The sequence below is a fragment of the Halichoeres trimaculatus genome, unplaced genomic scaffold (genome assembly GCF_033239565.1).
Source record: "Halichoeres trimaculatus isolate MK-OKI-2021-1 unplaced genomic scaffold, fHalTri1.1 fHalTri1_scaffold_4, whole genome shotgun sequence".
Lineage (NCBI taxonomy): Eukaryota > Metazoa > Chordata > Actinopteri > Labriformes > Labridae > Halichoeres > Halichoeres trimaculatus.
The window spans coordinates 32,029,887-32,054,267 of NW_027437182.1; positions in this window are offsets into that span (position 1 = coordinate 32,029,887).

Below are 24,381 nucleotides of genomic sequence, written 5' to 3' on the forward strand. Positions count from 1 at the left end.
TACCAAGCTATTTTAAAAAATCTTTTCAGACATCCCGTCTTCTTCACTTCAAGCATGAGCTTCTTTTCTTTGTAACTGATGAAATTTTTCATTAAAAGTCTGAGCTTTGGTTCGTCGGCTGGGTGAAAAAAGAAATGCTTTTGGACGACGTCATTCCTTGCTCTTTGAAACTGAAAAGCATTTTTTTTAAAAATAATATTTGATACTTTTTTGGACAAATGATGATCAGATTAACTGTGGAAATAATCCAACCATGGATGATGAAAATAAAAAATTCAAGAAGATGCAGCCTTACTTGGTGAAGTTTGGTCAATTCTTGAGGTTTAGTGACATGAGGGGTTGATTTTCTGCTCATGCTGGAGTCCTTTAAAGCTGAGATTTGGTTCCAAGGCTTGGAAATGTGACTTTTATTCTGCAACTTTATCCAACATTAATAACTTCAACATCTTCATTTTTGAAATTTGTGTAGATACAGAGTCTGATTGGTCAGCGTTTCTGTGTGTCTGAAATCTGGTCCCCGGCCCTGACACTGAGGTCGTGTTTTGAGATAAGGATGTTTAAAATGTTTGAGAAAAAAAGTGCCATCTAGTAAAATCCTAGCTGACACACAATAAAGAGCCTAAACAGAGGGAACAAACCCTTTGATATCAGGTTATAAAACACACACACACACACTCTCATGAAGGGTGGATGTAGACACACACACAGGAGCACCTGGCTGATTTAGCGCCTTCAGCGTCTCAGGTTGAGGGCAGCACTGGCAGTCCAAGCCAGTGGAATCCCTGGGTAAAGAGGATGCTAATTGTAGCTTCTTGTGCCTGAGCATGTCTTCCTGGGCCAAATGAGATTAGAGGGAGTGGGATATGGCGAAGCGACGTGCGTGGGGTTCTGGAGGTGAAAGGTAAAGGCACTTATCAGGAGGGTTCCCCTCGGGGTCCTCGACGGCTGACTCAATCAAAACCCTGCACGCACTTCTCACTGGATTAGACTAATCAGGAAGGAGCAGGGGATGTATAGACCACTTATCTGAATAAAAAACATTGGGCTCTCTTTCCCTGTGAAAAGACCCTACAGAAATGTTTGTTAATTTTATTTATTACAGGATGCTTGTCGTGGTGGCAATCTTCCATGGGATCATTAAAAGGGGCTCTTCCTCTCACTGAAGGCACGCACTGTTTACATGCTGCAAAGATAGAGGAGCCTTTGATGTTCCAAATTTCTCCCCGTTCCCTCATTGTCACCATTATTTAAATATTTACTTAGATTTTTTCCCTTAATTTATTTCCTTCATTTGTGTTTTTTTCTCGTGCCACAACAGATCAGACTGATGGAAGGTAGTCAACACAACAAAGACCCTGAAAGGTATATGAATATTTATTACCGGGACGACTTCAGAGCCAGACAGGCCGTTAGCAGTCAAAGCAATAGTGAGAAGATAACAGCAATTTTCACACTTATGATTACCTTCAAATTAATCTCTATTTCTTGAAGGGATGTGGGATAGTTGACTAGCATATCTTTCATTTCTCTATTAAAAAAAGTTATTTTATCCAAGTTTTAGCTACTTGTTTGACAAAATAATCCCAAAACAATTGTAAATTTTAATGGGAACGCATGGAGAGAAGGATAAAACAGCGGATGAGGGTAATGAGGATCTCAAGTATTCTAAAACACCTGAAACTACGTTGAAGTTATGACTCAATAGTTCATCATTTATTGTCAAATCCCGTTTCTTACAAAACTCAAAGTTTTCGAAAGGAAGAATATGAAAGTTTTGGAAGAAGGAATGACACGTACCCAGAGATAGGAGAAAACAACAAACAATCATGGCAAACTCATCAGACTGAAAACACCAGAGACTGTGTCAAACAAAGAGGAAGTCTCAGCTATTTCACACAGAGGTTCCTAGAGAGGCATCTTAAACTTAAAGATGGCAGAAATTAGAGTTAGATACAAGGTACATTTGCTTTGAGAACATCTGGTAAGTTAAGTAGACTACTAGACTCCTCAAGTCCCCAAAACCCAGAGTCTGAGGTCAGATGGGATGTTAAAGCTGAAGTTATTAAGCAGGAGCCACCTCTGACTAACTTCTGTTTACCAACTGGTTTATAGGTGGAGTTCTGGGCCCTGCCTTGCTAAGTGCTTTAACAAGTGATATTAGACACATTTCTAATTGGGCCTAATTAAGCATAATTCTGTGCTTGGATACCAGCACAAGCCCATAATAAACAACACATAGAGTCATTATAACTAAAGAAATGAGGTAAGGAGACTAAACCATTTATTTGTGCCAGTCTTTAAACAATTTTATTTCAGCTGTAAAAAATTTTTTTTTAACCCTTTACCCACTGAGGATAAAACGGTCTGGACACATTTGGCCGTAAAATTTTCTGAAAAAGCCCCTTGTCTGAGTGCTTTGGCCCCTTTTTCAAGCAGTACATAAACTTGAATTTTTAACATGTGATATATGATTATTGCACATGACGTTAAAGTATTAGTGAAAAAGAAGAAAAATACAAAAACAATTAAATTTTTCTTAGGGTTTAGTGAGACAAAACACTGTAGTTGACAGAAAGCACAGTTTCCCAGCTCTCTGTCAGTGTTGGAAATTTTTTGACTTGGGCAAAATCTCAAGGAGTCACGCCGTTTTCATTTTCTTGATATTTCTGTTTTTTGCCTTGAGGGACCACGTCACATGCTTGTGATTATTGTAAAGAATCATATATCTCTAGAAAGCACAAATTCATAGGTTAGGAGTGACAGAGTTACGGTAATAACATTCTGGCTTTGGTAATATAGCGCCAGCACTATCACGGTAGATTTAATATGTGGACCTAGTGGCAAGTGGCGGATCTAGGAATATGAGACAATGCTGAAGTGCTAAAACCTGCTGTTTCTTGAGTGTCCGCTCGAGGCTGGCTCCAGAAGTACCTGAAGTCACAAACACACCAAGCCAAAAGAAGCTGTTTTCACAGCAGAGATTAATCTATTTATAGCCTGGTTCAAAAAAACGTCTCCTGTCTGAGTCGCTAATTTTACCATCAGCACACGCTGTATGGGGGTGAATTTGTTTCTAACTATGCCATTCAGAGGATATTAAGATCAGGAGCTCGCCCAATCAGAGGCACAGCTCAGGGTCACATGACTGACAGGCGCCCTATGGCTGTACGCAAAGCCCTTGCTACTACCAATATGGCCGCTATAGCCGATGTGCTTCATTTTACGTTTCAGAAACAGACGGGTGACGTCGGGGAGACTACGTCCATGTTTTATACAGTTTATGATGTGGACTAATTGGGGCTTTTGGAGCCAGCCTCAAGTGGACACTTGAGGAACTGCAGATTTAGGCAAATCTTTGGCTCCAAAGTTGTCGATTGGAAAATACTAGACATTTACTGCTCCTACTTTTTCAGTTCTTAGTTGCATATAATTGTGGCTAATGTTAAAATGTAGTCTGACGCTGTAGTAGTACTACCATTGCCAAAGTTGCTGACTGATTGGTTCTGAATTGTTCTGTGTGATATTCATCCATGAACAGGTTGTGATAAAGCGTACCACCAGTTACCATTTCTAAATAAGTTATGTTTTTGTAATGTACGTTTTGGTCACTGTGGAGCAAAATCTGCTGTGTATACCATGCGCTTTAATGCTAAATGGATTTAAACCACTGTATAATACAGACGTTGTCACCCACTGGTTTCTGAAAAAGGTATTGTGGAGCCAGATGATGGCGTATATCGTATTGGAAATGCAGACCAAAGCCTGCTGCAACAAATCGATGGCCTACCCTACGCCATAGCTCTGCTTAGACCTTTTGTTTGACTCAGAATCCTACACATGAAGCCTTATGTTCTCCTTCTCCCAAATGTAAGTCTGTGTGAAAGCAACTCAGACCACAAGCACGGTGATTGGTCTGTTGAGAAAGGATCATTCTTCCTGTATCTAAAACATTTCCATGAGCCTACACATCAGTCATTCATAGAAGGACCAGAAACAGGATATGACAAGTGTACAGACGAGACTCGCCTTCAAGTGTTTTGGAAGAGTATTGCAGAGTGACATGTACACAGGAGTATGTAGGGTTCAGAAATGTGTTGGAAACTATGGTGTACAAACCAGGCTTGAACCTAACTGTCTGTCAGTCAAGAAACAAGCAAAGAGGTGGAGCTGAGGTGGAGCTGAGGTGTGGCTTTCACACCCTGGCAAAGAACCACCCCACCCTCCTGTAAGTGGCTCGAACGCACCCCTGGTTGAACAAATAGATGCTCCAAGTGGACACTTGAGGAATTGCAACTTTATGTTAGCTCATTTTTAAACACTGATTGCTGCTTTGGTAAAACAAGTTTTCAAGTAATTACCTTTAAAGTTATTGATGACCAACTCCACACAGTGCTTAATACACATGAAATCAGAAAAAAAAACACAAAGGAATCATAATTACACACAACACTATAAGTATGTAGATAGGGTCCCATATTATGCTCCTTTTCTGCAGTTTAATATGGATCATTGATGTCTTCATGAAGTGGTAGTAACATGTTTTGGTCCAAAAAGCCAATAAATCAAGCACAGCAGCATTGTTTCCAGGCTCTCATAGCTCCTCTGTTCAGAACGCTCTGATTTAGTGGGCGTGACCTTCATATGTATATGAGCCACCGCTGATACCGCCCCACTCTTTCGCGTCACTGAGAGCGGCACCACGAGCTCCGAGTGCTCAATGTTAAGAAAACAGCAAAGCTTGTTTACAGGCTAAAACAACAGGCTAACCGCAGCTAAAGTTAGCATCCTGAAGCTAACACAGAGACAGGGGGGATACTGAGGAAAAGCTCTTACATCTGCTCCACAGCACACAGCATTTAAAATACTCACATTTCCAGGGTCCAAGGTTTGTTGGTGGATGGTTGGTAATGCGCCTGGATTCAGGACCAGTCTGTTCGCTAGCCCTCTGTTGTTCTGTCCAAAGTTGGAAAAGCAGTCGGCCGTGAAGTGACTAGCACACACATGCATAGTTTTACTGAGTGTAGCTGGCACATTTCCTTGATAAATGAACTCTAGCCACTGCTCCTGATTGGTCAAAAAAGGGAATCGCTGACGTCAGCATATCCCCAAAATCCAAACAGCTCGTTTTAGGTCAGGATTTTACATTCACAAGCACTACTAAGAACAGGTTTAGTCATTAAATATCACATTTTGTGGGCTGGGAGGAAAGCCAAAGACCCACAAATTTCACTAAAAGACCTTATTGAGTGATTTTTGCATAATATGGCACGAGTAACTGATCAACAGAATGCCGCAAAATTACAGTCATTAAATGTTAATTTGTCAGTCAGTGACTGAAATGTATTTTTGCCATGTATAATGTTATGGAGTTCAGCAATTTATAACAATGAACCTTATTTGCTGTATGTGAGGTAAAGATTTTGTGTTAAATGAAAAGAAAATAAAAGTCTCCAGTGACTTCAGGAAGAATAAAGTAACTGAACAGGTAGATAAGCTATTAAATATGCCAACCCAAAGTAAACAAGTGAACCTTCAGTTGAAGATAATTGGAGTACCCTGGAGTCAGTGTTGTTTCTTGATTTCAACAAACACAGCCAGCCCAGAAGTTCACTCACTCTGCAGACAAACATCAAGCATTATTGTCAACGAATACATGAAACTGTTTTCATTTACACTGCTATAAATCTTCTCATGTGGTAAGTTGTGTTTGTCCTTGCATGTTTATTGTCTGTGTATCAATGACAACAAGACTGAGACCTGACACGCCCTGAGCTGAGCTGAGCGGAGCAGTATCCCATGAAACAAACGGGCGGCCCTGAGAGCTGTTTCACAAAGGCATTGATTCTTTTAAAATTCTTCAGTTCATCATTTAGGAAAGAATTAGCATGCCAGATTATTTGCCGTTAGCCTTGTGCGTATCTTTTGGTCCACTTTATTGATTCACCTGGCTCTGACGGGGGAATGAGAGTCACCTCCTTTACTCTTTATTCAGTCCACAGCGACACAAAGTGATGTGCACTGTGTGACGCTGTTATCGCCACAAAGCAGTTCTGTGTTGATTATGACAACTAATTATGCCGGCAAATAGTTGAGGAAGCGTGTTGCAGGAGATGAAAAAGATATCAGCCTTGTAGAGACGTTTGATTCTCTGTGTTGCTGAATGATGTTGGATTCAGGTTCCTCCCTCTACCTGACATGATAGTAAGACGCTCCCATCATTTCACATTTTTTTAAATGTCACATTCATCAGATCACAACCTTCAAAGCATATAACACAGCTCATGTTAATGTGGAATCACACAGCCACTGTATTTCTAGTTAATTATCTTTATAGCAGCACTTTCTTGTGTGAGTAAAAGCTGGGGCAACAAAACTCAAAGAACCTGATTCCACGCAACATTCATAAATCCCTCTGTGACCAGGATTTAGATTGTACCTTTACTACAGTACAGGGTTTTTAGTCATAGTTCAACCAATCTAAACAATCACATTTTTAAACGAGTGTTCTCTTTGAGTTCTTGAAAAACTGCCTTCCTCAACTTTTCAAACATAGTGTCCTCTGTGACTCCATGCTTCAAAATCTGACCCTGAAGGCATCAGTCTTTATTTGTGAGACCTGTTCTGAGACAGTCTGAATCAAAAATCCACTCTGGCTGGTTTTTCAAGGGTATGCATGGTCCAAAATATCTTTACACTTCTGTGCAGGAGGCTGAGGCTTGAATTTGGGGTAAAGAGTTGATTTCTTTTCAGATATAGACTGTTTTTTTTTAGACACAGAACACGTGTTAGTGACTAGATAAGTGCACATAAGTTACGTGTGAAATGTTATTGATGTAACCTAAATAAGTTACAAAACACAAAATTTAATAAGTTAGTTTAATAATTAACACCAACTTTATCAATTTTCAAAATATGTTGTAGATCGTAATTTATCAACTTCTCCTAATTATTGATAAACTTATTAACTAGGTAAACCAAAGCAACATAAGTCACCAAAGTTTACAAGGTGCATTTGTTGGATAAAGGGTCTATGTTGAAATCCTTAAACAACAGGGTATGATACAGTATAGCATGGTTCAGTTTTATATGGTTGATACAGTTGGAAAATACCCTGTATTGGACAATACAGGGTTTCCATGAAAGTCTCTTTACAGTTAAAAAAAAGTATTACAAAGGGAATTGATGCAATATCAACAGAACTGAATATGGAGGAGATCCATCCTCATGCTGTGGATTGGTGTGTGACATAAGAAATTTACGTAGATGGGGACAGTGTTGGACAAAGGGAGGAGGGGACCACCAAAAGCATCTGAGGAAAACATCAGTCGTGTAAGACAAGACTTTCAGCATTCAACAAAGTTAGTTCTCCTTTTAAAATGGTTAAAAACTTCAATATTTACTCCTTGTTTTGTAACCATTACCACATATTTGCCTGTTCATCTGCTTTTATAAGACACTTTTTATATTGTAAAGAGACTTTATGGATACCCTGTACAAATACTATGCAGTACAATGCAACATGGTACAATACAATACAATACCTTACATTACATTACCTTACCACTGGTATGGTATTAAATAATACAATACAAAAGGAAAGGATGTAATATGAAAAAATATGCTACAAAATGATAAGATTTGATACAATACACCACATTTTGATACAATGAGATACTGTATGATACACAATAAGATACAAAATTATAGGATTCGATATGATTTAAAACAATAGGATACAATATGATATAATATGAAACAACATAATATAATGTAAATGATATTATACAATGTTCTGATTGCATACAATAAGATATTACAATGCAATAAAATACAATATGACTCAAATCGATACACTATGATGTAACACAAAATCATATTATAAGATACAATATCATGTTATACAATAGGATAACATACTGTACAATACTGTTTGATACAACTTATTAGGGTATATTTCAGTATTGTACTATACAATAAGGAAATGTCATACAACACAATAAGATGTAATACTGAACAATACAACGCAAAAACGATAAGACACAATTCAATATGATTCAATACATTATTAATGAATACAATCCTAAATTGGAGGATATTATATGTTTTAATACAATAATATATCATACATCACAAAACAGTATGAAACGATAATATGATACAATACAATATGTGCCATTACTAGGGATGGGTACCGAATTAGGCACTTTCATAGGTACCAACTGAATTCTATCAAAAGTACCAGGTACCGATTCACGTAAAACCAAAAGGTACCATGTTTAGGTACCTAAGTGCATCCTTGTGACTGTGAGAGAGTGGAAGAGTAGGTGATTTTTCAAACTGGTCATGAATACAGCATTACAAGGTTTTATGGTAAAGAATAAATATGTTAAATTGAAAAAAATATGTACATTTTATTCTTAAACAAAATGGCATTTTTTTACCACATAAACACACAAAAGTACAGAAAATTGGTACTGCTGAGTACCGATACTGATTGCCAGGTACTGGTCATCAATACTGAATTATTTCAAACATGAAAGGCACCCATCCCTAATTATTACAATACAAAAGCATGCAAGACCATACAATACATAATAACAGGAAACGATTTATGGTAATATACTATATAAAATGATACTATACCATCTAGTACATTATGGTTTGTACTGTATGTTATAATACAAAACACTTTGCTAATGGGTCTACACCAGATTTTGATCTTTATTCAACCTTCATTGTTTTGTCACCTTCACATAAAAGAACTGCAGCAGATGTACATCATGTTCTTGATCATCAACAACTCAGAGAGAAAAAAAGAAACATTTTATTTCAGCGTATAGTTAGTATAAGAGTCAAAGCAAATGTTTTTCTGTTTTTTTTTCTAATTTTTCTTATTTAGGTTGGTTTTAGGTATGGTTTATTCTTAAGTCTATGTAGATGTTGTGTCTTTATTATAATTTAAGTGACAAAGGCACCCTGCCATCCATGCTGCTATATGTGACGAGATGGCAGAGAGAAATTTTTGTCGTGAAAATTTTGCTGGTAATAGTCAACATGTCATCTCTTTAAATAAAGCAGAACTCTGACAAACTCACTGACAAATCCACTGTGTCACTTGCTTTGGTGAAATCCATAATTGCAGCATGTTCTGTCAAAACCAGATCAGCTGTGTCATAAATGTTGTGTGTGACAAATGGATGAACAAAAAACACGCAGTGTAGTGCCAACAAACTGTAAGTAGGAATATATCTGATTGATGTGATGAGCAGAGGCGCTGCAGCTCCAACTCCTGCAAACATAGATGGTGTAGTGTTGAAGATGGTGGAAGAAGAGAGGGGAGTGAATGAGTGTAACACACCTATGAATGGACACAAAACCATCAAGCCAATCAACACCATTAAAGATGACATAAAGACTGAAGAGCTAAGAATGCATGTACTGCATTTACAGGAGCAGGATTCCAGGTGGAAAGGTTCAGGTCTACCCAGAAGAGGTTCTGTACCCTCACTTTTACCTTTTTTGTGACTGTATTTAGAGTAAAATGCAGAATAAAACCTCAGTCTGCAGTGTTCAATGAAAAACAGAGCTTCAGGGCGCAGAGGGAATAATAACCAGTCTTGACTGTGGAACCCCTGATGTGACAGAAATACACTAAATCCTGAACCAACTGTTTAAAGACACATCACACCGAGTTTAGTGTCACTACTTCCACCTTCTGTAGGGGACGGTGCTGTGAATAAGTGGACATCAGTGTGTGATATTTACTTATCCTAAAAAATCTCACATGCAGATGCACTATAAATACAGATAAGTGGGGATGATCAGCTGACTCTTGTTTGAGACACCTCCATGTGCTGTGTGACAAACCAGTGCTGAGAAGAGGGTCAAAACTTCTGTGTGTGTCAGCTCTACAGGATGAGCCTGAATGTGACGCTGGTCATGATGTCAACCCTGATGCTCTGTTCCTAAAGCTGTGTTTCATCTTTAACCATAGACTGTGTATAACGCACAGGTGTAGTCTGTGATGTCACCCATTTCTTTCTAACAGAGTTTTGAAGCTCATTGTCAGCGTGAATGATATTGAAAATACCAAACTCAACCTAGCTTTGTTCAAGTTTAAATGAAAAGACACAGCCTTTAACTTCCTTCTTAACAGCTACACGGTGCCTGTCCGTCTGTCAGGTCAGCCACGGCCTTATAAAGGCAAAACTTATTTTGCATCCGATGACAAGCTCTCCTGAATGAAGAAAAAGTAGTATTAAGACGATTTGCTTTCCAATGATTTGCTTCAAATGAACAAATAAATAAATAAAGGAGAGTGGGTGAAGGTGCCTATGGGAAACTGAGTCTTTATCATGGAAAGACACTTCCCTTAAAGATGCTATGAGAAGGATCTGTTTTGATTGCACTCCCTCACCACCTTGTGGCCCGGAACCTCTGCACACTGTTGTAAATTAATTTTAGGGAGGCGTGTGTTTGTTTTCTAGTTAAATGGTAATCAGATCAAAACAAGTTATCTTTGTTCAAGACAATTTTGGGCAAACGTAACAGCAAACTATATGTAGTGCTAGCGGCAGCTCGGTGCTCCAACCTATCTGTCGGCTAACATGGCAACAAGTAAACACTATCAGTTTGTATGTAGTTCAGTAGCTGTTTATATTTAGCACAGTTGGCAGCCCGGTGCTCTAAGACATATCTGTAATATGTAACGTTAATCCTGGATATTTCCTGCCAGTCATCCACCAAGCAGAGCTAACATAGCCTCACTCTTCATTTTATTGATTGACTCTCAAGTTTGAATAGACCACTGCAGAATAACTGCTGACTGTGGGTTGGAATGAACATTAGCACAGTTTAGGCTAATTGGCCTTTAGCTCATGCTCTATCTCTCTCCTGTTTAGCTTTCTTCTGCTCTTCTGTCCTTTTACTGTCTGATAGTTAGGCTCCAGTGTCCACCATCACTACAAAATTAATCACAGAAATTGTTTTTAGCAGAGAAAAACACAGATCTCTGTGTTTTATCTCTTCTTACTACCAAACTTATCAGCCGGCGTGGTGTTGTCATAGAGACTTAGACGTGCCATAAATCAATCTGCTCCTGGACGACCCGACCTTGAAGCTAAGAAAGAGCAATTTAAAATAATACTAAACCAGCAATGTTGGTATTGGTAATCTCATTTTAAAGTGTGCATTACTATTAGGCATATATCTAAAAGGGAGAGTTTTACAAGATCACTTTCAAACTCCTCACAGCCCCTTTAAAACAAACGACATAACATACAACTAACAGAGAAAACCAAAGGGTAATGTAGCCACAAGGTAGCTCTAGTGCAGTGGTGCCTTGACTCAGGAGTTTAGTTCATTCCAGGACAGGCCTCTTAACTCAACCAATCGTAGGTCAAACCAATTTTTCTCATTGAAATGAACTGAGATGCCATTAATCCCTTACAGACCCCCAGAAACCACTGCAATTTTTTTTTTCTTTATATATTTTCTATGAAGAAAAATGTGCTTAAAGATAGAAAACCAGAATCAGAACAGCCGTTATTCGCCAAGTATCTTCGAAAGAATACATGGAAATTGACTCCAGTTTTGAACCGTTCTCTCTCTGAACAAACATACGCATAAATAAACACTTAATATCATAAAGATCAGACGGCTTGAAGATGCTGATGAAGGTGGAGGAGACAGGCTGAACTGAATAACTGAATCTTATTCATTGACTTTGCCATTTTTACTGCACTTTCTTCACTTTCAGCTGCAGGTGTTTTCAATCAAACCTGTCCAATGAGATCTGTTTCATCCTTCCTTTTCTCCAGAATATTTCTAAAACTAGTTAGGCAAGTGTCATTTAATAGTGTCATCACACACCCAGTGGCAACTTTTTCTGGGTGTTTTTCTTTTGAAGAAAGTCTGAAAGTTTTGCTAAATAACTGTAAACACAAACTTGAGCACAACACTGATGTTTCTGCTGAGATCTGAGGGCTTACAGTGAATTAGTGAGACACAGGATGCTGGGTGGGTGTTCACTTTGCTAACTAGTGATGGGGTATCTGAAGCTGGCTCATAACCCAAATTTTATCTCCCAACTCAAAGCAAAAACTTGCTGAAAGATGTTTCATCAGCATTTCGTGGCTAACTTTATGAAAACTCCTAACTGTGTTAACAAGTCTTGTGTTCCAATCATTTCATCCACTGGCCTCTTGTTCATGTTTTCATCTACTGAAGAACTATTTATTAGAAAATCAGCTATGTTATTTTGTGTAAATGTGTGTAACTCTTGTGCGCGGTGAGGTAAACCAGGAAGTCAAATAATAAAGAGTAATGTCTGATCTTCAGGTGTACTACTAATCTTTATCTGGCTGCTAATGTGAGCGGCTTTCATGACGAGCATTTAGTCTGAACTTGAAGTGACTCTGGCTTCAGGGGTCGAGGACGAGCCATGGTTTGAATGTAATGAATGATGAAAATGTTTGAGATTCTGTGTGTGTAAAGCTGCAGCTTGAACTCGCTCTTTGAAATAAAATAGGCCAAATAATCTGAATTCACAGCGGGGTTAGACACAAGCTGTAGGTCTGTGGCCAAAGTCATCCCCTGGTACTGTTACATTTGATCCTCTTTCAAACATTTTGAATACAAAGCCATTTATTTTTATTGTTTTAAAGCTTTGATTCGGATTAAAATGCTCTAAATGTTACTTAAGCAAGCAGCCCTAAGTGTTTGTGACTTTTCGAACGTTAGCAGTGGCCACAGAGCCACATCATGGTGGGCTTTTATACACCCTCTTTTGTCTCTGTGGAAAATGTCAGGGCGTAATTGATATATTTCTCACTGTGCCCTTTATCTTTGCGCCATGTTTCAGGTTCTGTGATCTGGGCTCACGCTGACCTTTACCAGTGCACTCTTTTCTCTCACTTTTTTTTCTGGGTCTCACTGAAAATAGCTCAATAGGATTTCAAGGAGGTGTCTTTCATTTGAGACAATCTTCTCTTCCCTCTCCTACCCGCAGGCCCTTTGACGGCCGCTATTTATTTTGAGATCCAACTTTTCAGCGTGTTGTTTGATCTGAGATTTACTCTGGATTCTTTGTCCGCCGTGGTCTGAAGAAAAGCTCTCTGTTCCTCTGCTGTGACGCGGGAGATGTGCTGATGGTTCTGTCCTCAGCTGTTCCTCTCGGTAAACACTGTGAGTGTTTGTCTTATTAACGTAAACAGAGCCAAATGGGTATAGCAAGATTGTGTTTTCAATAACACTGGGGAACACAGTATTGGCTGAGTTAGGTCTGACAGCTGTTTTTAACTAATTTTTGGGTGCAGAATCCAAAACTGGTCTCAGTTTTTCTCTATCACATCAAGTCTTTGAACTATAAGATCCCAATTTTCTTAAAAAATATGAAAAATACTTTACAGATATGTGCTTGTTTTATAAAAAATTTAAAACATTGACATACAATGAAATATGAAAAAAAAAAACAGGCATGGCTGCAATGTTCATTTAACACAAATATGTTTTTACAAAGGATGTGGCTACTGGAGTGGCTACAGAAACAGACTTGATCAGGACAAAGGAAATATATACCTGTGTTAATAAAACACTAAGATTGAATAGTTACAAGCTTTAAAAACTAAAGAAACATGCATAAAGTTTGCCCATGGTTACAAGGTTAAGAGAAAAGCACACACACAAAAAAAATCCTACTATGCTAGTTTTCTGTTAGCAGATATTGATCATACTGACCCACTGGGAGCTGCTCACACCTCTCACCACACTATTTCAGTTGGGACTGCACAAACAAGTTGTCACGTAGCTGTAGATTAGTCTAGTCGTAATCAGCTGGCAAGTCTTACTACAGCTAATCAGAGGAATTTTGCATATCTGAGGGTAAGCTGTGGAGAAAAACCTTGACGTGCTAGTAAAAAACTGAATGCAATTTTGGAAGCAGCATGCCGATTTTTTTTTTTTGTTCCCTGGTATTATTAGAAGAGCAACAAAGAGTTGCCCTTTCCAAAAAAACAAAACAAACAAACAAAAAAACTCTCTCAGAATCCGTTCACAGGCCAATGGTTTTACGGTGAAACGCAAAAGTTTTGTTGCGTTTCAGCCTCGCGTTTACACGGAAATGGGGTTTCAGCCAACCTCAAACGCAAACTTTTGAAAACGGCCTCTAGGGTGGGATTTTTCTGAAACGCTGCCGACACTGTTGCTGTGTAAACAGTAAGCTGGCGTTTTCAGTGGAAATGCTGACATCACACTCCGCTTTGCACTTCATGCATACAACGGGACAACAGTACCGTTGTTACACTCGTTGCGAACTACCGTGTCGTGCTTGTACCGCTCGTTCTGCTGAATCTGCTGACTGACTAAAATGTGCATCTGTTGCTCCACTTCTGCTCTTAGTATTCACCAATACACCAGATTATCGTCCCAACTCTACTTCGATAGAGATCTACCAAAAGTGGCTTCTGAACAAGACAGTTATAGCACCACCTACAGGCCTGGCATGCTTACTAAAGCGTTTTCAGTGCGTCAGCGTTTTCGTGTAAACAAAGATTTTTTTCACTGTGTTTTAGTGTTTTTGGATGAAATATTATTGTGTCAGCAGGGCCTCTGATACAATATGAAATCACTCCCCTTTTTGGTTTCCTGCCATTTTTTAATGTTGTATTTTTAATTTTTGCTTTATTTATTTTTAATCTCTCTCTCTCTCTCTCTCGCTCTCTCCCCATATATATATATATATATATATATATATATATATATATATATATATATATATATATATATATATATATATATATATATATATATATATGTATGTTCATTTATTGGTCTTGCCTCCAGAACCTCTCAGCAAATGAATTTGATGAGAACTGTGCATGAACATGAAATTCTTTGAACACCTGTTCTTGTACATGCTTGAAAAACCTACACAAAATAACAATAAAGCTAATATACTCTATGGAGTGAACTAACACAACTGTTGCACAACACAGTATCAGAGTCATTTTATCGGCAGTCCCCAGCTAATTTGCTGGTGACTGCTGATGTAACTAAGCTAGGTGTGTTCAAGATACTCTTGCTTATAAATAAACACATAAATGAATAACCTGAAAGTGCCATTTTATGTAAAGACTCTTTAAAAGATCAAACTACTTTGCTTATAGAATCCATCCCATCCTCTTTGCCTTTGTTTAATCAGAGCTTTGCCACGTCACACGTTTAACAACACGAGTCAGTGTTTTACTTGTTTGGAAACTGGACTAATTATTCATTTAAATGTTCCTGAGATAGCGTCACCCTTTGAGACCATTGTTCATAGTTTTATTATAACAATCCTAGTGAACAAAAGCCTGTCATTATGTCTTTTGTGTTTTAATTGTAGCTTTAAAGAAACTCACTTGCAGCATGTCACATATCCAGTTTGACTCCACACAGAAAGCACAGGCTGTTCTTACCAATGTACAATTAACAGGCCTCTGTAATTAGCATTGTTAGGGTTGGTTGCTAACAATGAGTAATAATTCATAATTACACGTGACTGCTGTTAGAAAACAACTCAATAACTGAATTAAACTGTGTTATGAAAGTCATTTATAAACAAACAGGCTGCATGCCAAAAGGATCATTTCATAAATCCAGAATCATGAGAGAAATTTAACTTAAGTGTGGCTTCTTTAAGAGCTGCAGACTAAACAGTTAATGAATAGATCCAATACACCTCACAGTCCATCTGTTTAGTCCTTCCTGGCTCTCAGGTTGAGGAGCTATGTGTGCTGGAGTGAAGGTGGGCTGGACCGGTGTTTGCAGCAGCAGGCTCTCTGGCAGTTAGCTAACCTGAATCATATATCATTGGTTAGCTGCTTTTGTGATTTTCTTGTCCTGAGTGTGGACAAAGTTTTCCTTCCTATATACTGACTAAAACTCACTACTAGATTCTTGTCTGTTGTGTGGTACCTCAGAAAGAGACAAATAATGATTCAAGGATAAAGGAAAGCTTCAAACAAAAAGAGGCTCTTTACTCAAGTCAAAAAACAAGGCCAGGTTTGGACATAAAATCACAGCAACCCTGGAGAAACTAGGCAAGGGAAGTATCAACAAAACTTCTCAGTAAAACACTGGCTGACAGGTTTAACTAAACAAAATAACTCTCTATAAAGAACTTGTATACAAGACAGAGACCTCTGGAAACTCACCTGATGAGGAAAAAACTGGCACGCGACAAAGGAAGAGTAAAACTATTGATATAAAAAGGGCACAGGCGAAAAGAGTGAGGGTAGGGACAGCAATCACAAAGGTGAGATCAGGCTAGAGGAGTAAAGTTTTTAAAATATAATTATAAGATAAACAGAACAGGAAAAACAAATGTTAACTTAACATAAATGACGAGACAAGTCAGTGTTATCTGATTTGAAAAGTTAGATACACTATTAGCTACAGCAAACTGTTGTGTTACTGGACACTTTAATGTGCTGTGAGGAGGATCTGCTTTTATTTGACTGCATCGCCACCTCTTGGCCAGGAGTCTCACGTACACTGTCGTGAAGACATGACATTTAACAAGACGTGTTTGTTTTGGAACTGAATAGAGATTGGATCTGAACAAATTTTCTTTGTTCAAGACAACTTTTTACTGGATACAACACGATATGGTAAGGTATTTATCAGCTGTTCAGTAGTGCTGTTATTTGAAACGTGGAAAGAAGCAAACTTTGTCAGCTTGTACTGTAGTTTAGTAGGTGGCTATATTACTGCTACTGGCAGCCCAGTGCTCTTAGACATGTCAGTAATGTGTAATGTTAGTGAAACCTGGTTATGTCCTGCCAGTCATCTACCAACTGTGTTGGGGAAGTTACTTTTAAAAAGTAGTGTTTGCTTGTTACACATTACTTCTGGAAAAACTAGTCTCTTACTTTACTTAGTTTCTACTTCGTCACATAACAGGCAATTATTTTGTGCTCTTTATTTTGAAAAATGCCACAGAGCACTTGACAAGAACAAAACATTGCCATGATGACGGACTGCTCTCTGCATGTTGTTGCAAGTACCAGCCTCAGTGAGAGGTGGAGACTATTGCACATGCGCGCAGGTGAGGCAATGTTGCTGTCAAATCAGTCCCAAGGAAAAGTAACCTATTGTTCAACAGAAAAAGGATCTACGTTTTCGTTACCTAACACGTTACACTACTTTTTACCCCCAAAAGTAGTTACATTACTGTAACGCGTTATTTTGTAACTCATTACACCCAACACTGTCTACCAAGCAGAGCTAACATAACCTCACTCTTCATTTTATTGATAGACTCTCAAGTTTGAACAGACCACTGCAGAATAACTGCTGACTGTGGGTTGGAATGAACATTATCACTAATGGTGCGGCCACACCAAACGCGAATTTGCGGCGCGATTACATACAAAGTCAATGCAAAGACGCGTTTAGCCGCCGATTCGCCTCGGGCGGCGCGATTCGCGCGTTTGGCGCGGCGAGTTTGAAGCGTTCACGCGTTTGGGCGGTAGACGCGAATTTGCTCGAGTTCAAAATATTCCCCCACGACGTCATTGTTATGACAACGTTGGGGGGCAACTGCCGCCTGCTCCGGCTTCAACTCCGCCGGAGGATGGAGGAGAAAACAATCTGTGCGGTGTGTCATCATCCAGAGTTATACGATACGACGTGTGTACTCTACAGAGACCGGAAAAACAGGAGCAGGCTTGGTTGAAAGTCTCTGAGGAGACAGGTTTTGAATGTAAGTTCTGAAAACATTCGTTCCCAGCTGGATCTGCCTGCACGGGCTATCACTGAGTCCGACTGTGTTTTCCTCAGCGGAGTTTTGAGCCTGATAAAGAGGAGGAAAGTGCGGGGCAGGGGCAGAACCAGGGAAAAGATGGAAGTTCTCTGTGCTCCTCTCTTTCCTCCACCCTTTCATCATCCCCAGGGAGACCTCCAGGAACATGGGTCGGGGGTTCGGGTGGTCGGGGGTACGGGGGGTCGGAGGTTCGGGGGATCGGGGATGAGATCGCAGGGAACAGCCAAGCAGGGCTGGTGGATTACCAGGGAGAGGCAGCAGGCATTGATTGTGATCTCCAAAGCTTTCACACACTCTCCTGTCATGCTTTGGAAACCACAGCTCATTGTTTTTCAGCTGCTCTTTTGGACTTTCGGTCTTTAAATGAACGAGCTCTCTACTCCGCATGCGCAGTACCGCGCATTCGCATGTTAGCTCCTCAGCTTGTCAAAAAAGTCCAGCGGCGAGACTCGGGCGTTCACGCGGCGCGTGACAGGCCATTCGCGCGAGTAAATTTGCGTGTTCGCGTGTTCGCGTTTGGTGTGGCCGCGGCATAACAGTTTAGCCCTTTTAGCCTTTAGCTCATGCTCTGTCCCTCTCCGGTTTATCTTTCTTCTGCTCTTCTGTCCTTTTTCTTTCTGACAGTTCAGCTCCAGTGTCCACCATTATAAAAAAATAAAATACAAGAAATCATTTTCAGCAAAGAAAAAACACAGATGTCTTATCTTATTGCTAAGCTTTGTCAGCTGGCATGGTGTTGCCATAGAGACTTCAACGTGCTGGAATGAACAAGTCCTGGGAAGCTAAAAAAGTAGCTCTTTGAAATGACCAGTGATGTTGGTGCTAATAATCTCATTTTAAAGTGTGGGTTACGATCAGGAATATATCTAGAACGCTTTTTTAAGATCACTTTGAAACTCCTCACTGCTCCTTTAATAACGTAAAACAAATGCAAACAACTTTGTTTCAGCTGCTGTATGGAGATAAAGTCGACAGGGTGTGAATCTTCTAAATCCAAAGCCTAGAAGCAACATCTAAATGTCCGGATGTGGATGGAGAAATTGTTGTTTCTGTTATGAAAAAAGGTAGAAATGTAGCAGAGTTTAGGTTAAAGTACGCTTGTGTATTATGGCATTACTTAGAACCAACAGGGACCTTCAGTCACCCTTTAGTCACCCACTTGGTTTAAAGATCATAATGCAGAAATCTTGCCGTTGCAGCCTGCTCTTCCTCCTCTTACTGGAGTCCCGAGTGTTTCCGGGAAGGTGCAGGTCTTTCTTCGTCCTCTCCTCTTCCTCACAGTCCTTATCTCTCTGTCATCCACACAGACTTCAGCTGTCCTGCATTCCTCTACTGCAGCATTTCTCCTGCACCGCCGACCTTTAGCTCAGGTCACCAGAAACTCCTTATTCAAGCAGCTTCAGCCCGCTCTTCTGTTTGTGAGGAGAGGAAAAAAAACACTCAAAGGTTGTGGTTGATAGATCAGTAAATCTGTAACATCATTCAATAATCAAATTCTCCACAGGCCAAGGTTGAGACGTGTGTTATTAAACATGTGTATACGATAAGCTTGTGTGCTGTTTAGGCAGGAAGACGAGCCGAATAAGACCATAATGTGGATTTGTTGCATGTATACATGTATGTTATGACCTTTTCAAACGTTCTGGTAGTAGAATATAGTATATTTTTAAAATAAAAATATGTGTAGTATGATGATGTCTAAGCATTAGGAATATAAAAACTGTGCTGAGGTAAACTGTGGTTGACTGGACCAAAAATAAACAATGATTTCTTGGGATTCATCACTTATAGGATAAGATTAGTGTGTTGAAGCCTGTCGGATAGAAGAACACATAAAACTTGAAGTTTGGTTGTTTTCTAAACCTAAAAATGTGTTGCATTTGTTTTTTAAGATGTCTTCAAGGAGCTCAGAACAAAGTGAAAGTCTTGCTGCCTTCCTTCATATGTACTCTAAAAAGGATATTCTTCTTTTTCTTTGGATTTGAGGCTGTATGATTATTACCAGTATTACCCACAGGGGATCCTTTGGGCCAGGGGTGGCCAACCTGTGGCTCCCGAGCCGCATGTGGCTCTTTGCCTTTCGGTGTGTGGCTCTTCGATCCACTCATTAAACTAATGTATAGTTGCAAACGTTGGGATCAGTATTGATCAATACTTGGGTGACGAGATTGATACCTAAGTTTCATTTTCTTTTCTCTACATGTGTTCCTCTCAGTCGCTCATGTGCTTATAGATAGATAGATAGATAGATAGATAGATAGATAGATAGATAGATAGATAGATAGATAGATAGATAGATAGATAGATAGATAGACAGACAGATAGATAGATAGATAGATAGATAGATGGATAGATTAATTGAACTTTGTCTCTTCCCCAGTAAAAACAGAAATTTGTCTTTCACATGGCTCCAAGTACAAATTTAACACGCTGACAAACACAACAAATCTCGCTTTGAAAAATTGCAAATGAATTCATTTTCATTTCATGTAATTTTGTTCATCTGTGAGAGGAAGTGCATTTGCAAGATCACATTTTTTGTGGCTCTTTGTAGTACCACACTCATTTTTGTGGCTCTTATTTTATTTTATTTTATTTTATTTTATTTTATTTACCTTTATTTAACCAGGAAAAAGTCTCGTTGAGATTAAAAATCTATTTTACAAGACAGTCCTGGCCAAGACAGGCAGCAGCACAAACACAGAGTTGCAAAAAACACACAACAACACAGTTGGTCTCTGACTGGTTGGCCACCCTTGCTTTAGGCACACGGACACATATTGGAGCAGCCCATGAACAGAGCTATATCACACAGGCTTTCTGAAGTTCAACATAGAACAGACACCTCTGACTTCAGAGTTAAGGGTCAGAGTTGCTTGAATCGGGCTAGATTAAGTGGAAGTGTCTGCAGTGGAGGAAAGCCCAGCATCTCTTCAGTCCCTGTGGGTAAATCACTCACTATTTACACTTACCTCACACAACCCTGCTTGAAAAACCTGGAATTATCCTTTTAGAGCTACTATATAAAACGGCCCAAAAGTAGAGTCCAAAATTTACTGAAACATCTGTTTTTTAAAAAGGAATGAAACCCTCTGTCTTTTTTGTGCGTTGTTGTCAGAAATAGCTGAAAGACCTTTCGCATGACGTCAGGATGTCCACCTGCCCTCGCCTCAGTGACGCATAGCTGACTACACACTAAAAACAGCTGGGTTATTTTATGAACTCAACTGCTGGGTCATAAAATGTTTAACCTATTTTGGGCTTTGATTATTTTTATGTAACTCAAGCACTGAGTTAAAATCCCTCAACCCAGTATACATCGGTGGATCCAGCACCTGGGTCACATTGACAGATGTGCTCCTGTCATCGGCCTGTCATTCACACAGCTTTACATCACTAAAACAACGTTTTCTGAAAACTCCGGCCAAAGAGAAGATTGTGAAAAACTCTGGTTTTATGGTTTCATGTATACACCGAGAAAAAAGTTTTTGGTTCTGAAATGTCACAGCTGAATGGAGGGGTTCATTTGTTTGGATGGCACAGGTTCAACGTCTGAAAATCACTGCCAAATATGGGTTGGGCGTGCTTTTTAAGTTATACTTATCGCTAGATTAGCTCAGTGCGTGTGGATGAAAGTATTTTTAAAAATGAATAAGGCAGGGGTATCATTCATTTTTGAAAATACTGAGCTACGTTTGGACGAGGCCTAAAACAATCCATGGTATGCAATCACCACACCCTGTCTGGATTCTTATTTGCATAACAACCTGCTCACTATCTTTACACTTTACATCAACAACACACAACCATGTACATTAACTGCCTAAGCTCTATCTGCTGTTAGATACTCCAGAGTGTCTTTGTTTTTATTCCACTGTGGTCCACACCATCTCCTTATACTCCAAACAACCTGAGTGTATTTGATTATTAATACTCAGAGATTTTACTTCCAATCCACAGAGGATGGATTATTATTGTATCGTTTTGTTTATGTGCTGATTTCTGTGCTGCTAAAGCAGATATTTTCTCAGTGAAATGAGATTCAGAGAGGAACACAGGCGGATTCTTGTTTGAGGCATGTGCAACTGTTGTCATTTCCACAAGGACTCATTGTGTGGCTGAATTTGTAATCCCTTTTGAAATGCAAAAATACGCTTTATATATGATATGGTTGAATGCATCCAATTACGGCCTTTAATTTTTAAACGATTTGCTCTTGAAACATATTCCCGGCAAGTGTTCCCCCTCTAAAATTCTTGTTCTCTTTAATCTTGCACAGAGTAGGAATGAAGGGGAAACCAAACAGGACTAAAATGGGCTTTCATAACTTAAGTGAAAATCACCCAACCTCACACAAGTGCTCAGCTGATGGCCTTGCAGTAGTGTGTCATTAGCATTCATTATAGTCCTATAAGCCAGAGTAATTACAGGCCCAAGTGCAGGGAGGAATAGCAGTTTACACTGCTAGTAATTTGATTTGCATCTACGCTAATAACTTCTTTTGTGTGTGTTTATGTGCCGTGTCAGAACACAAGTGCCATTTGGCTGCAGGCTGTATGAGGCGAAAAAAAAAGCCTTTTAAATTCTAAGATTGAGTTGCCTTTGCTTTCAGCACTCGAAGCTCTCAATCTGCTAAGGCGTTCAGATTAGCGTGATCACAGAACAAGTGATACTGCATTTTTCTGAAAGTCGTTTTGATGGGTTTTGCAGGAAATGTGGGGCAGTTAAGGAACAGAAAAGCAGCAGGCAGCTCATTTCTCTGTGCAGCTTTTTTTCTCTGCAACCTTCAAAATGTGTCTCAGCTCTAATCTAATAAGGAGGAACGGTTCCCCGGCTTTCCCTCTACACATGCTTTATGGTTTAAGAACAACATGCTGCAGATTATCTGATTATCTACATATCATTTTCACTACCACCAGAGCCATATTTCTCTCTATCACACCTGCCTCCTCTCTGAAGCCTTTAAGCCTCAGGATGTGAAAGCTAATGTTGCCACAGGTTGCCATGTTTGTATCCTGTTCTGCAAGTGCACCGGCAGCCCTGAGGGGACCAATAGCAGCGCTGTCCTGGCAGTGTGTTGAAAAGAGGCCTGCTCCTTCTTCTGATGACTGACTGAGAATAGAGAAGCCTTCCCCAAAGCTGATGAGGTCGCAGGGTTAAGACTATGCTTTTGTTGCTGGACAATGACATCCTATTTACCTGGCGGGGTCCGCCTTTCTTCTCCATGCAACTGTGACCTCAGAGAGAAAACCAGACCTTTGTCTCGTTGACAAATAGAGGCTCAACGTTCAGATTCGCTCGGTTACACCTCAGTGGCCGCTGGCTGCACGACCTGCAGAGTCCTGATGTGGTCCCCGTGTTAGTGGAAGATCTACCTGGATACTGATCAGGTTCACAGGAACACCCACAACTCAGATAGTACATTTTTTATCTCAACAATCTTTTTTAAAGTTGCTTGTCAGTAAACACAACATTTTATTAAATGTTTCTCAAGACTTTTCAAGCTTGGAAAATTTCTGATTGTAAAACAGCAATCAACGGTTTTGCTGTTATAAAAGAATCAGTAGTGTGAAATGTGTTTCTGATACAATCAAATAGTTATTCCTCTCAAAACACAAAATGCAATGTTCTTTTTATTGTACCGCAAAATTTTTCTTTAAAAAACATCTGACAAACCCCATAGTGCTATGTACCGACAACTAAAACTGAGCACTTTGTCCGCAAAGTGCTAATACAGTGAGGCATTTAAGAGTTATGAGCCAGTCAAAGGAGTTCACTGACCGATCTTAAAGAAGCACAAATATTCAGCCTATGAACACATGGTGCCACAAAAAGTGTTTTCAGACCCTGCAAATCAACAACTGTTTGCCTGATGTCTGTGAACACTTGATCATATAACAGTATTTTTGCAGTGGTCACATATAATGGCTTATGGTCATCTGGTTGAGCTTAGCAGCTAATTTGCTAACCCTGATAGCCCAGGTTTGATCCAGGCCTGTCGCCCTTTGCCACATTGTTTTTTTTTATCTTTATTTTCATTCGCAATTTATGTAACCAGGAAAACCTCAGAGATTAAACCTTTTTTTTTTTTACAAGAGTGTCCGGTTAAGACTCGCAGTAGCTTGTTCAAACAAACTTACAGACCAACTTGACAAAAAATTAAGATATATCAACATATCCTCGATCATATAACACAAAGTCATCAGTCAAAGCATCAACAAGATGATTATTGTCATAATATTTTGACATTGTGATCTCTCTTCTCCTCCCCCGTTAAGCTCTGTAAACTGCCCAGTTCTCCAGTAAGGCACATTCTTCCCTGATCATCCACAGCATTACGACTGCTGACGAGAACAGCATTAATGAGCTTGTTAAATTGACACATCCCACACAGCGAGTGGGGATAGTGGGTGAACATTTTGTTCTTGGAGTCGATGCTGAAATCTGGAAAACCACTGAAATGAACATGAGCGTCAGAGCTACGGCAAGAAGCGAAGCAAGAAGGTCTGGTGGACTTGGTCTTCAAATGTTGCACACCTGTCTGATCCATGGAGGCTAGACCTCGCAACTTACAGTCT